The 15,495-nt window shown below is 40.8% G+C and overlaps 1 protein-coding gene across 2 annotated transcripts in view; it reads left to right on the top strand.

Moving 5' to 3' along the window:
- fgd6 (FYVE, RhoGEF and PH domain containing 6) overlaps positions 1-15,495 on the top strand; it is a 149,083-nt gene that overhangs the window by 102,741 nt on the left and 30,847 nt on the right. The window lies entirely within an intron of this gene.

The following is a 15,495-nucleotide window of genomic DNA, read 5'->3' as shown; positions in this document are numbered from 1 at the left end:
TTAACCCTTTTATGACATGCTTTTCAAAGGAGTTGAGTGGGCTAGATTCAACAGCTTGCAGTTGTTACTTTAAATTGATCTTTTGGTGATCAAACTAAAGTTGCCTGTTGACTTAATTTACCTTAAGGTGCATGATGATTTTTATTAGTTGTCCTCTCAAATTACAAAGGTGCAAAATCCCAAATAGATTTATTGTACAATCAGTCTCATTTCAGTTCGTAGTAAGTACTAACTTGCCTAGGCGAGATAACTAACTTATGAACAATGTTCTGATGATTTCAAGACACACAACACACACACCCTCCCACTCCCCCTCACAACATGAGCACAGCTGGTCTGAGTGATCACTCATCATTGTTATGAAGACCCATCCCACCCTAGTAATGCTCTTCTACAACCTCTTCTGGCAGGCAGAAGATACAGAAGCTTCAACACATGCACCAGCATGTTCAAGAACAGCTTCTTCCCTGTCTTTATTAGACTGATAATGCACTCTCTAACATCAAATTATGCTGATCTTGTTAATGTTGACCTTGCATCACGTTTGTCCTGTGCGTTCTAACCTGTATGCCTTACTCTGTCCAAGTTTTTGCTTCTCATTGCTTACTATGATCTGCCTGTACTGCTCGCAACAAAGCTTTTCACTGTACTTGGGTTTACATGACAACAAATCAACTCAAATTAGTAGGATGTGATGACAAATTGTTCAGAAGTGAAAGAGCGACATTATTCAACACCTCACCTTCTAGTTCTTGTTCGTCAAAGTTAGATCAGGATTGGTGTTTTGATGTTAGCTTGAAAGATATTTAAATCTGTGTATAGAATTTCAGATTTTAAAATGAAATTCAAGTTTTCCATTTTGACATTAATTGTAATAAATTTGTAGCATGAGAGGAATTGAGCAGTTAAAATAATAATTCTTTGAATTTTTCTGTGTTCCCAAGTATGTGCCATTAAAAATAGCCATCAGGAGCTGTTTGAGCATGTGCAGAGAAGCCCAGAAGATGGGTCTGCTGCACCAAAGATCTGAGCTGCCAATATGTGCCTGTATGGTTAATGTCACATGATCAAAATGAGCCGAGATTCTAGTTTACTCCATACTATCAATAGGAAATTTGAGGGTTTGATGTAAAATGAGTGAGTCGGAGATATAGATTCAGGCCATGCAGTCACAAAAATATCCTGCCTGTATTTGCATTTGAATGATAGAACACCAACTGCTATTAAGTAGCTGGTGAAAATTAATTTCATATTCTGGAGGACCAAAACCTTCATGATCAGATTATTTAACATTGCCATAGATGCTCAGTAACTTTTGTCCTATTATGTACCAGCAGTGCTGTCTTTACTAGAATTAATATGGTGGCTCAGTGGTTAGCACTGCAGCCTCACAGCGCCAGGGACCCAGGTTTAATTCCCAGTGCGGGCAACTGTCTGTATGGAGTTTGCATATTCTCCCTGTGTCTGCGTGGATTTCCTCCGGGTGCTCCAGTTTCCTCCCACAGTCCAAAGATGTGCAGGTTAGGTGAATTGACCATGCTAAATTTCCCGTAGTGTTAGGTGGATTAGTCAGGGGTAAATATAGGGGGTGGGGTGGGTTTCTCTTCAGAGGGTCGGTGTGGATTTGTTGGGCCGAAGAGCCGAATTCTACTCTGTAGGTACTCTAATCTAAACTGTTGGTCCATCACTTTGTAATGATGTAGCCCTACAATGCTCTTTTCTGCACATTTGTGCACATTGCTCCACCTTGTGGTGATGTTGGCTTTAAACACAGCCAATTTTTTTAGCAGGCTAAATCCTCTGCATTGCTTCTGAAAATAAGTAACATTTGATTGAGCAGAGCAACAGCTTCCTTGTAAAAGTCTAGAGTATAAGTGTAAATGTTTTCCTACAAGCTGTACTTCTTGAAGTGTGTTGATTGTTTATATAGTTGTCTTTTGTTTAATAATCATTTTGCTAAATTTTTTAAAAATCTGAGCTATTGATTTCTGCTGAGCTTCTACATCCTTCTCAAAAAATCAACTTTGAGAACTCCGAGGCAAAAGTGAGGACTGCAGATGCTGGAAATCCGAGTCTAGATTAGAGTGGAGCTGGAAAAGCACAGCAGGTCAGGCAGCATCCAAGGAGCAGGAAAATCAACGTTTCGGGCAAAAGCCCTTCATCCGTCGATTTTCCTACTCCTCGGATGCTGCCTGACCTGCTGTACTTTTCCAGCACCACTCTAACCTAGATTGAGAATTCAGAGTTCACTGGCCATATTTCAATGTTACAATACGACATTGACTCAACAGAAGTACACAAGGTTTATAATCCACACAAACATCCTCCCATGCACTTTCTCTACACACCCTACTGTTGTTTTCTTCTAGACCCTCTTCTCTTATCTCTCTTTTGAATCGTCACTTAAAGTAGATGCCATCAACACATTTTATCAGATTTAATCAAACTTGATAGAGAATCTGTGCAAATACTTTGTTTCTTTTGATATGTTTAGAATGGACAGGGTCCAGTTCACTTTTTCTCACAATGTCGAAAGACTCTGATACCTACTGGGTGGTAGTAGATAGTTTACTCGTTCCTCAACTAATTGCCCATTCTTCATTTGAATGATGAGTTAGCATTATTATCCATGAGCAGTCATAGACGGTTCAATCCTATCGTCAGCTGAAACCCATATACATACATTTGCAGGAATGTCATTTCCACCTTTTAGATGGAATTCCACACTTTGATGAGGTTTTGTGACCACCGTAACCCCCTTTCAATAATGCGTTGCTGCAGGTATCCCTTGCTTAGACAATATTCATTTTAACATGTTTATTGCATATGCTCAGTGTTTTTAATAAACTGATTTGCTGCTTTCCTCACCTGAACCTTCACTCGTAGGACATCAAGGGTCAGAAGAGGGACTTGGCGAGTGGGAGGGTTGGGAGAGAGAAGTAACAAATGGGTGGTACAGATGAGGGGCAGCACGCATGTGCAAAGTAAAAAAGAGTTTCCTAAATTTTATTTATCAGGAGTTCTTGAGTTAAGAACAAAGAAAATTACAGGCCTTTTGGCCCTCCAAGCCTGCACCAATCAAGATCCTCTATCTAAACCTGTCACCTATTTTCTAAGGATCAGTATCCCTCTGCTCCCTAACCATTCATGTATCTGTCCAGATAGATCTTAAATTACACTATTGTGCCCACCTCTACCACTCTGCTGGCAATGTGTTCCAGGCACCCACCACCCTCTATGTAAAGAACTTTCCACACATATCTCCTTTACACTTTTCCACTCTCAACTTGAAGTCGTGAACCTTAGTAATTGAGTCCCCACTCTGGGGGGGCAAAAGCTTCTTATTTTTCACCCTGTCTATACCTCTCGTCAGGTCTCCTATCAACCTCCATCTTTCTAATGAAAATAATCCTAATCTACTCAACCTCTCTTCATATCTAGTGCCTTCCATACTAGGCAACATCCTGGTGAACATCCTCTTCACCCTCTCCAGAGCATCCATATCCTTTTGGTAATGTGGCAACCAGAACTGTACACAGTATTCCAAATGTGGCCGAACCAAAGTCCTATACAAATGCAGATGTGACCTGCCAACTCTTGTACTCAATATGCTGCCCAATGAAGGGAAAGCATGCCCTATGACTCCTTGATCACTCTATCAATCTGCGTTGCCACCTTCAGGGAACAATAGACCTGAATATCCAGATTTCTCTGTATATCAATTTTCCCCAGGGCTTTTCCATTTACTGTATAGTTCGCTCCTGAATTGGATCTTCCAAAATGCAACACCTCGCATTTGCTCAGGTTGAAGTCCATCTGCCATTTCTCTGCCCAACTCTTCAATCTATCTATATTCTGCTACATTCTCTGACAGTCCCCTTCACTACCTGCTACTCCACCAATCTTAGTGTCATCTGCAAAATTGCTAACCAGACCACCTGTACCTTCCTCCAGATCATTTATGTTATCACAAACAACAATGGTCTGAACACTGGTCCTTGTGGGACACCACTGGTCACAATTCTCCATTTTGAGAAACTCCCTTCCACTACTACTCTGTCTCCTGCTTCCCAGCCAGTTCTCTATCCATCTAGCTAGTACACCCTGGACCCCATGCGACTTCACTTTCTCCATCAGCCTACCATGGGGAACATTATCAAATGCCTTACTGAAGTCGATGTATATGACATCTACAGCCCTTCCCTCATCAATCAACTTTTTCGCTTCCTCAAAGAATTCTATTAAGTTGGTAAGACATGACCTATCCTGCACCAAATCATGTTGCCTATCATTGATAAGCCCATTTTCTTCCAAATGTAAATACATCCTATCCCTTAGTATCTTCTCCAGCAGCTTCCCTACTACTGTCAGGCTCACCAGTCTATAATTACCTGGATTATCCCTGCTACCCTTAAACAAGGGGACAACATTAGCAATTTTCCAGTCCTCCGGGACCTCACCCATGTTCAAGGATGCTGCAAAGTTATCTGTTAAGGCCCTAGCTATTTGTTATGTATTATGAGTGTGACATTTTGTAAAATGGTTATGTTAAGGACTGTCCCATTAAGGTAAATAGCTTAATGAGGGTCATATGACTGCAATCAGTTCTACCTGACACATGTGTAATTGAAATGCAGATATTAGATTTAACATCTGAAAACTTAAGGCAGAGGTAGGTGTTCTCGTTGCAACAGACTTTATTTCTCAGAGACTTTGCACAGAAAAAAGAAAGACTGATGAGGAACAGTAGTGTTATTTCTGCAGTAGGACAGGGCTGCTTTCTCTGTTTGCTGCCAGACTTTGCTGGAGAAAGTTGCTTTGCTGATTCAAGTCAAGGAATCTACAGTGGTTTAAGAACATGGAAGACTTCACCCAGAAAGACCAAAAGAAATTGCTGGAGCAGGTTAAATGATGAATGTCAGTTTAATACTTCAGAGGACTGAGGGAACCTTTGGGCACTTGATGCTATTGCTTGGTAAAATGGGAAGATTGAACTGTTTAAAAACTGAGAAAAGCTTTGAAAAGACTGAATTCTCTAAAAAGCATGATTGAAATTACATATGCAACATGGGCTGATTAGTTGTTCTAAAATCTTAAGGATTTTCTTTTCTGTAGTTTAGAGTACTCATTGCCTCTGGAGTAGTGTTTTGTTGTTTGTTATACCTAGTGCCTTACCATTTGAAATCTCTTCATGTCAGTCACTTGGAATTCAAATATCTTTTAAAAATCTAAGGTGGAGGATGGGGATAATTTGTGGTTATAGGAGCTGCTTTTTTATTTGAGATATTTTCAGTGTGGGATCTGATTTCCTCAAATCCTAGGAACAGTAATCACTGTTTTACAAGCTGTTGCATTGTTTTAGAACTTTGGTGGGGGGAGAAAAGTGCAAAATAATGTCACTTTAAAAAAGGAGGATGACAGACAAAGGCCACGTGGGACATGATTCTATCAGAGAAAGAAACCTACGCTGCTATCTGACCCAGCAATGAATCTGAATAACTAACTGCCTGTGTTGTTTGATTTCAAGTATCTTTGGACATCTAATTTGATCTAAGAAAAATCAACAAACAGCAAAATTCACAGCTGAACTTGGAGAAACCTGTGTCGGAGAGCTCTTTGTAGTGGCTTTTTGAAGTGTAACCTTATTGTTTATTTTGTTGTTACAATAGTGAGTGGAGTGGGTTCTTTTTTGATTATGTTTTAATGAGATGTGTCTCTTGATTAAACTTTAAAAATGTAAAATATAGATACTAAGTTAGCCTGGAGCAGTGTTTTTTATAGCAGTAAGATGCTGCTATTTTCTGGGTCTGTAGATTGTTAAGGTGCTAAGATGGCCTTTAGTATAGTGATGTCTACTTCTCATCAGATCTGGGAAATAGGTAGAGTTTCTATGTTACTGATGATTATGTCTGCAGGAACCATGTTTAGTTGCGAGTCCTATAGGATTGCATGGATTGGTTGGAGTGGCAATTAAAGGCAATGAGGATATCATTGAGCGGTTTGGCCTTGAGAAGGTTTTTACCAAATGGGTCGCAGTGCTATATAATGACCCAAAGCAGCTAATGGCATAAGACCACATGGTTTTAGTGTTGGCAGAGGTTGTCGTCAAGGGTGCCCTCTTTATTCACTATTATTTACATTAGTGATTGAACCGCTGGTGAAAGCTATCTGGACGGACTCCAGTATAACGACCCCGGAGTTAGGATCAGAGTACAAAATTAATTTTATGAAATCAGAAGCCATGCCGATGGGAGGTCTTATCAGCATATCCAACTTTGCAGATGGAACCCGCTTCCCCTTTTGGTAGTCACAGGGAGGTTTTCTCTACTTAGGCATTTTTACTACCCCAGTATTTGACCAGTTATATGAAGCTAACTATATCCATCTGTTAGAGAAAATAAGGCAGGATCTTGGGCACTGGGAAGACCTCCTGATATCCTGATTGGGAAGAATATCTCTGGTCAAGATGAATGTTCTCCCTCGCCTATTATACCGATGAGAATGCTTCCTTTGATATTGCCGAGGCAAGCGCTGTGTAGGCTTTATGGTTGGCTAGGTTCCTTTGTTTGGCATTATAGACTGTCCCTTATCAAATTAGATAAATTGCAGCTCCCACTAGAAAGGAGGGGGAATCTAGATTTCCCAGATTTTAGGAAATACTGAGCTCCTTGCTATCATGTGTGGCTGATTGGGCCTCTCGTGATCCACAATCCATGTGGTTGGATATTGAGGCTTCCCAGGCAAAATGCCCCCTCATCAACCAATTGTTTGTGGATAAGATGAGAACTGTCACGGATCATTGTAAAAGCCCGATTGTTCTAAATACAATCAAAGCTTGGATGATGATCCGACAGGGTGTGGGAATCTACAAAAAACTCCTTCACTCCTATAGTGGTAATGTTGGGATTCAGCCAGGCTTGATAGAGATTAGATTCCCTTCAGAGTGGAAACAGGCACTTTGGCCCAACCAGTCCACACAGACCCTCCGAAGACTAAAGCACCCAGATCCACTTTACTCTGACTAATGCACCTAACCTGGACATCTTTGGACTGTGGGAGGAAACCAGAGCACCCGGAGAAAACCCATGCAGACACGGGGAGAACGTGCAAACTCCACACAGACGGTCACCCGAGGCTGGATTTGAACCTAGGACCACTGTGAGGCAGCAGTGGTAATCACTGAGCCACCGTGCTGCCCTGATAGATGCTGGACTAAACTTTGTGAGTCCAGAGGAATCTCCTACTTGGGAGATCTACAATGAGCTATAATGAGAGTGTGTTGTGTGTTATAACTTTATTGAAAGTAAATTAAGCTGTCTTGTTATGACTTGATAGAATTATATTTTGAATGTTTATTTATTTTTCTTTTTCGTTATTTATCGTATTGTAGTTTCTCTTTATATAGAGTTTTTTATTTTCTGATATTTTAGTGTGTTTTGGTAGTTTGTAGAGTAGATTAATAGTTTGTTTTCTTTATTTATATTGTTGCTATGTTGCTATTTGTATTGTAAAGTGGTTACACTATTTTGTATTAGTTTGTAAAAAAAAACCCAAAACCCTTTTTTCTTTTCAATAAAAATATTTATAAAAAAAAGATAATGAGGAATTAGCAAGGGCTTGGGGCTGTGATGGGTGGCAATTGTAGAAAGGGAGAAAAACAGCAGATAAAGTCAGGAGATGGGTTACCTCCAGGAAAGGGAGGAGAGGGGGGCAGGTTGTGCAGGAGTCTCTTGTGGCTAGCCCCATCTCAAGTATGCTGTTTTGGAAAATGTAAGGGGTGAATGGATTCTCAAGTGAGTGTAGCACAGATAGCCAGGTTTCTCATACCAAGACGGGCTGTAATGTAACAAGGGTTTCAAGTGATCTGTTGTGATGGGGGACTCTGTAGTCAGAGGCACAGGCAGACATTTTTGCGGCAGACAGCGAGAAATCAGAATGGTGTGTTGCCACCCTGGTGCCAGGATCAAGGATATATCTGAGAAGGTACAGAATATTCTCAAAGGGGAGAGGGACCAGCAGGAGTCATAGAGTCCTATAGCAGGGAGACAGGCATTTTTGCGCAAACTGGTCCACACCGACCAAAATGTCTGTCCGTGCTAAACCCATTTCCCTGCATTTTGTCCATATCCTTCTAATCCTTTCCTATCCGTGTATTTGTCCAAATGCCTTTGAAATGTTGTTAATGTACCCACCTCAACCACTTCCACTGGCAGCTCATTCCATATACATGTCACTCTCTGCGTAAAGAAGTTGCCAGTGTGCCGCAAGCTAGTTAAGAAAACAGGTAATGAAAAGCCAGGGAACTATAGATCAGTGAGCCTGACATCAGTGGTGGGCAAGTTATTGGAGGGAATCCTGAGGGACAGGACTTTCAAGTATTTGGAAAGGCAAGGGTGATTTGTGAATAGTCAACACTGCTTTGTGCATGGAAAATTGTCCTTCACTAACTTGATTGAGTTTTTCGAAGTAGTAACGAAGAAGATTGATGAGGGCAGAGCAGTGGACATGATCCCTATAATCTTCAGTAAGGCATTCGACAAGGTTTCTCATGGTAGACTGGTTAGCAAGGTTAGCTCACATTAAATACAGGGAGAACTAGCCATTTGTATACAGAACTGATTCTCAGGTAGAAGGCAGAGGGTGGTGGTAGGTTGGCTTTTCAGACTGGAGGCCAGTGGTGTGACTTAGGATTGGTGCTGGGTCCACTACTTTTTTTTCATTTATATAAATGACTCAGATGATGACATAGGAGGTATGGTTAGTAAATTTGTAGATGACATGAAAATCGGCAGTGTTGTGGACAGCGAAGAAGGTTACCTCCGAGTACATTGGGATGTTGATCAGATGGGCCAGTGGGCTGAGAAGTGGCAAATGGAGTTTAATTTAGATACATGTGAGATGCTGTATTTTGAAAAGGCAAATCAGGACAAGACTTACACATTTAATGGTAAGATCTTGGGGAGTCTTACTGAACAAAGAGACCTTGGAGTGCAGGTTCATAGTTCCTTGTAAGTTGCAGGTTGATAGGATAATGAAGAAGGCATTTGGTATGCTTGCCTTCATTGCTCAGTGCATTGAGTACAGGAGGTGAGAGGTCATGTCATGGCTGTACAGAAAATTGGTTAGGTCACTTTTAGAATATTGTATGCAGTTCTGGTCTCCCTGCTATCAGAAGGCTGTGGTGAAACTTGAAAGGATTCAGAAAAGATTTACAAAGATGTTGCCAGGGTTGGAGGGTTTGAGCTACATGGAAAGGCTGAATAGACTGGGGCTGTTTTCCCTGGAACATCAGAAGCTGAGGGGTGATATTTTACAAAGGTTTATAAAATCATGAGGGGTATGAATAGGGTCAAAAATATAGGTCTTTTCCCTGGATGGGGGAGTCAAAACTAGAGGATATAGGCTTATGGTGCGAGGGGAATGAATTAAAATGGACCAAAGGGGCAGTGTTTTCACACAAAGGGTGGTGTGTGTATGGAATGAGCCGCTAGAGTAAATGGCACAATTGCAACATTTAAAAGGCACCTGGAAGCGTATAATGAATAAGAGAGGTTTAGAGGGATATGGGCCAAATGCTGGCAAATGGGACTAGATTTATCTATGGTTGGCATGGACGAGTTGGACCAAAGAATCTGTTTCTGTGTTGTACATCTCAGTGACTCTGTGACTTTAAGTTCCGTCCCTACAGGTATTGAAATGCAAATTAGTAAGAGCTAGTGAAAATAATTTTTCGTTCAAGGCAGCCAATAAGAAATTAATGTAAAAAATAAAGGGGTCATATGTTAACCTATTCTCATTAGAAGTTTTCTTCTGGGAAGGTGATTTTTGTTTAGTTTAGCATGCTTTTTTTTTAGGAATGTCGTTAGGAGCAGGGTTCAATGAGGGTTGCGTTTGGCTATTTGTGTGCACCCCTCCTGTCTGACATGCACTAACTGCTCTGATTACTGTAATGCTGAGTTCACTTTGTGATCTCATATACCTGCATTAGTCACTCCTTGACAGTAACAAAAGGTAATTAAGGGAAAACTAATGTTTCTGCCCACTTGAAGACCAATATTTCACGTGGCTAGAATTGTTTGCATTTTACCATGTAATTTTCCAGCTCCTCATGCCACAGTAATTTTGCTGCTTTACTTTGTGTATATAATACTTAACATCAGATCTTTTTGTTTCTCTCTCTCATTTATAAATATATTGTGACCTTGGTAAGTTAAATCTTGTTTGATTTTAGTGAAAGGAAAATCACAGATGATAAATGTTCTTGTTGTCTTTTTTTGAGTACTGGCAGGGAAAAGGTTTACAATGTTGAAATTTAGAGATATGTGACAGCCAAGTTGTGGTTAGTAATGTCCCAAGAACAGCATTGAAAAAAAGATTCAGTTTGTTTCAGAGATGTTGAATTGAATGATAATTTTTGTCCAGGAGGATATCCCCAGCTCTTATGAAAAAAAAACATGGTATTTTTTACAGTCATCTGAGAGTAGGGGAAGCCTCCAATTTCTCTTGAAGGATTGTAACTTGCAAAGTGGCACTAAAGTATTAACCTGGATTATGTGCCTTGTATATGCTTCGTGCATGTATTTAATTTCTTATGCTGAATCTTATTATCAGTCAAAATGCAAGTGTACGTAATTGAAGGTGACCTTGTGATGTGGATCAATAATTATTTATAAAACAGTGGATAGATAAGGGGAACTTTCCTGAGAGACAATGCAGTTAATACTGTTTCCCTGAGAATCTTACTGATGCGCCAATTATTCAGTGTACAGATCATTCTGCTATAACGTGCATTTTATTAATGTGAATTCGCTGAAACGTGATTCTAAAGCATGAACTTTTAAAGAGTGTATTGGTTATAATGCGATTTCGGCCCCATTATTTAAATGGTGCTGCTATTATGGAAGTTTCTTGTAACATGGGGCTGCACGAGCATGGAACTACTGTGTTATAGCAGAACCAACTGTACATGTAAATAATTTTGTTAAAGGTATAGAAAGTTGTACATGCAAACTTGCAGCTAAAACTAAGTAAGGAAGCACAGTAAGCTATACAAGATGATGTAAGAGAACATGGACCAAATATATGTGAGTGGACCAAACTACAGCTGATGGAATTTAACATGGAAAAGTATAAGTTCATGAATCCAAGAGAGACTCCTACTATTGGTTTCTTAATGGGTTAGGGAAGACTAGGAATTATAGGAAACCAAAGAGATTTGGGTATCCATGTACATATCTAAAATCTAGTACACAGAAATACAAAATAAAATGTAATCACTTGTCATTTAATTCTTGGTCCCAGAATTGTTAATTGAAGGCAAATCATTTATTTTTGTCATTTGGGAATGTGGGTCCTAAGTGGTGCAAATTTTCAATTTTCTGAAGGTCTGACACTTTTTTAAAGGGTCAATGCCATTTTGAACAGTGAGCTGAAAATATCTTTTCCAATAATTCATGATTTTAGCTAAATGACATCTGGGAACTAGATGCTGGAGTGTTTGTTGACTGAGTTTTGGAACCCAGAGAGAGAAGAGCACAAGAACCCAGTTCATCAGACAGAAGAGTTCCCCATGGTAGGCTCGTTCAGAAGGTCAGGAGGAATGGAATACAGGAAAATTTAACTGTCTGGATACAGAATTGGTTGGTCAACAGAAGACAGCGAGTGGTAGTGGAAGGAAAGTATTTTGCCTGGAAGTCAGTGGTGAGTGGTGTTCCACAGGGCTCTGTTCTTGGGCCTCTACTCTTTGTGATTTTTATTAATGACTTGGAAGAGGAGATTGAAGGATGGGTCAGCAAGTTTGCAGATGACACAAAGGTTGGAGGTGTTGTTGACAGTATAGAGGACTGTTGTAGGCTGCAGCATGACTTTGACAGGATGCAGAGATGGGCTGAGAGGTGGCAGATGGAGTTCAACCTGGATAAATGCGAAGTGATGCATTTTGGAAGGTCGAACTTGAAAGTTGAGTACAGGATTAAAGACAGGATTCTTGGTAGTGTGGAGGAACAGCAAGATCTTGGTGTGCAGGTACATAGATCCCGTAAAATTGCCACCCAAGTGGACAGGATTGTTAAGAAAGCAGATGGTGTTTTGGCTTTCATTAACAGGGAGATTGAGTTTAAGAGCCGTAAGATCTTGTTGAAGCTCTAAAAAACTTTGGTTAGACCGCGCTTGGAATACTGTGTCTAGTACTGTAGGAAAGATGTGGATGCTTTGGAGAGGGGTCAGAGGAGGTTTACCAGGATGCTGCCTGGAATGGAGGGTTTATCTTATGAAGAGAGGGTGACTGAGCTCTGACTCTTTTCATTGGAAAAAAGAAGGAAGAGAGGGGACCTAATTGAGGTATACAAGACAATGAGAGGCATAGATAGAGTTGATAGCCTGAGACTCTTTCCCAGGACAGAAATTGTTGACACAAGGGCTCATAGTTTTAAGCTGTTTGGCGGAAAGTATAGAGGGGATGTCAGAGGCGAGTTCTTTACGCAGAGAGTTGCGAGAGCATGGAATGCGTTGCCAACAGCAGTTGTGAAAGCGAAGTCATTGGGGATATTTAAGAGACTGCTGGACATGCATATGGTCACAGAAATTTGAGGGTTCATACATTAGGTTTACCTTACATGAGGATCAATGGTCAGCACAACATCATGGGCTGAAGGGCCTGTTCTGTGCTGTACAGTTCTATATTCTATGAGAGGTCCTTGACTTAAAAAGTATTGTTAGTAGATATGCTAAAGTGCTCAGAAATCAGTGAGAGGAAAACTCAAGTAGAGTGGAGGTGTCAGAGGACAACATTAAACAATCCTATAGAAGACATGAGGTCATCGAACTCATGTTCAGTAATAAGTGAACAAAGTTAATAACTCGTTTTAAAGGTCTTAGGAAGAGACATTAACTCAAGGGAATAGCACAAAGTGAGGCAGAAATTTGCTGAAAATAAACTGATGCAGCTGTGCATCTTGAACAACAGGCTTTTGCATGGAGAGAGTGTTGACTATTCATTGAAGTTTGAGTATCTGTAAGGAGGTTAAGAGGGTTCTTTCAGATATCTATGATGAGAGAATTCTAAATGGTCTTACATGAAATAATATAGTTTGTGTTTTTGGTCCCATGGGCCAAATGGCCTGCTTTTGTTGTAGAAAGAAATTACATGGTGAACTTTTTACTACAATTGTCAGTGAGTTCAGGATCGAGTAGTATATTGCACTCTTTGACCAAGTGTGAAGTTGAGTAATTTTTAAGCGTTTTACCTCTTTATTGAACTATTCCGAGAGAAAAGTATGGTTTCTTAGTAATTATTCTGGTCATCGCAGTGCTCTGGATGCTTTCAGAATCTTCCAAAGACGTTAAAAATGAACAGAACTAGAATTTATCTCCAAATATCCTGAGTTCTCTGCCATTTCTTATTTCATATGTTAATATTTTCAGAGGTATGTCAATACTGGAAATTTTTGTGATCTTTTGAAATCATAATGCATAAATGGACATTAAACAGGAAATGGCCTCATTCCAATTGCAGCTGGCGACTGTGTGGTGGTGGTATCAGAGAGAGAAAGAGAAAGAGGAATAGATGGATTGTGAGATAAAGGGAGGGATGTTCAGAGAGTTGAATAGAGAAAAGGAGATAAAGGAGTAGATCAAGAGGGACATAAAGATGGGATAGAGATAAATAAACAGAGTGAAATAGAGAGAGGGGATAGAGAAAAAGCGGTCACACAGAGAAGAGACAGAGATGGGGTCAGACTTAGGGGTCCGAGAAAGAGATATTGTGGTAGACAGAGAAATAGAGAAGGGGAATAGAGGGATGCAGAAAATAAGAAGTGGTGACATATCAAATAAAAAAATCAAAGGAGAGTCACTACGATGTTGCCTGAGTTGGAGCATTTCAGATGTAAATAAGTTTGGGTTGCTTCCTTTGAAGTGGTGAAGATTGAGGGGGGGATTGTAATAGAGGTGTTTGAGTTTGAGGGGCATGGAGAAGATGTATAGAAAGCAGTAGTTTCCCTTACTCAAAGATTCAGTAACAAGGGGTCATAATTTTAAAGTGAAAGGCAGGAGATTCAGAAGGGATTTGAGGAAAACATCCTTTACCAAGAGGATGGAGGGGATCTGGAATGGACTGTCTGGGAGAGTAAGTTGGTGTCAGGGGGCAACTTCACAACTTTAGAAAAATACTTGGATGAGCACTTAAAATGTCATAGTTTTGTGTGATTGAGGGCTTCATGACTTGCCTATTTCAGTAAAATGGGGGTAGTGTAGGTAGACATATATTTTTGGTGGCACATGCTCAATGGGCATGAATCTATGAAGAGTTGTGTTGATGAGCGGGGCGGAGGTAATGGTCTCGTTGTTATTGCTGGTCTATTAATCCAGAAACTCAGCTAATGTTCTGAAGACCTGGGTTCAAATATTGCCACTTCAATTTTAAAAAAAAAAGTCAGGAATCAAGAATCTACTGATGACCATGAAACCATTGTCAATTGGAAGGAAATCTGCTTTCTGCATCTGATCTGGTCTAAATGTGTCTCCAGCCCTATAGCCTTGTAGTTGATTCTGGCCTAACCAGCCATTTCTATGAAGTCTCAAAAAACTGGATCACCTTGTATTGAACCAGGCACTGGAAAAGACAATGGCAGAAACAGCCCTGACGACCCTGCAATGTCCTCCTTACGAACATCTGGGGGTGAGTGCCAAAATTGGGGGAGCTGTCTTAAAGAATAGTCAAGCAATGTCCTAAAGTAGTCATATTCTCTGGAATCATGCCTTACAGACAATGTGCCAGACACCGCCATCACCATCCCTGGGTATATCCTGTCCCACCAGCGTACAGGTGGAATACATCGGGAGTTGCCTTGGGAGTAGTCAACATTGACTTTCAGCCCCTTGAAATCTCATAACTTCAGAAGAAACATGGGCAAGGAATCCTCCTGCTGGTTACCACATACTGCCCTCACTCCGCAGATGAATCAGTACTCCTCCAAGTTGAACTCCACCATGTTGAATAACACTTGGAGAAAACACTGAGGGTGACAGGGGCTCAAAATGTACTTTGAATGGGGGACTTTGATGTCTGTCACCAAGAGGTGGCTCAGCAGCAGCACTACTGGTTGAGCTGGGTCCTAAAGGACAGAGCTGTTAGACTGGTCTGCAGCAGTTGGTGAGCAAAGCAAGACCTCTTCCTCACCAATCTGCCAGCTGCAGGTGCATCTGTCCATGATAGTATTGATAAGAGTGACTACCGCACAATCATTAAGGAGATGAAGTCTAACTACAAATTGAGAATAAGCTCTATCATTTTGTGGGCACTATCACTGTGCTAAATGGGACAGACTTCCCACAGATCTAGCAACTCAAGGCTGGACATCAGTGAGGTGCTGTGGGCCGCACGGTGGCACAGTGGGAGGAATGGGTGGCATGGTGGCACAGTTGTTAGCACTGCTGCCTCACAGCCCCAGAGACCTGAGTGCAATTCCCACCTCAGGCAACTCTCTGTGTGGAGTT

Source organism: Hemiscyllium ocellatum, chromosome 23 (genome assembly GCF_020745735.1).
Source record: "Hemiscyllium ocellatum isolate sHemOce1 chromosome 23, sHemOce1.pat.X.cur, whole genome shotgun sequence".
In the NCBI taxonomy this organism is placed as follows: domain Eukaryota; kingdom Metazoa; phylum Chordata; class Chondrichthyes; order Orectolobiformes; family Hemiscylliidae; genus Hemiscyllium; species Hemiscyllium ocellatum.
Note: the sequence above shows the minus strand (reverse complement) of the source record. Positions and strands in the feature narration are given on the sequence as shown.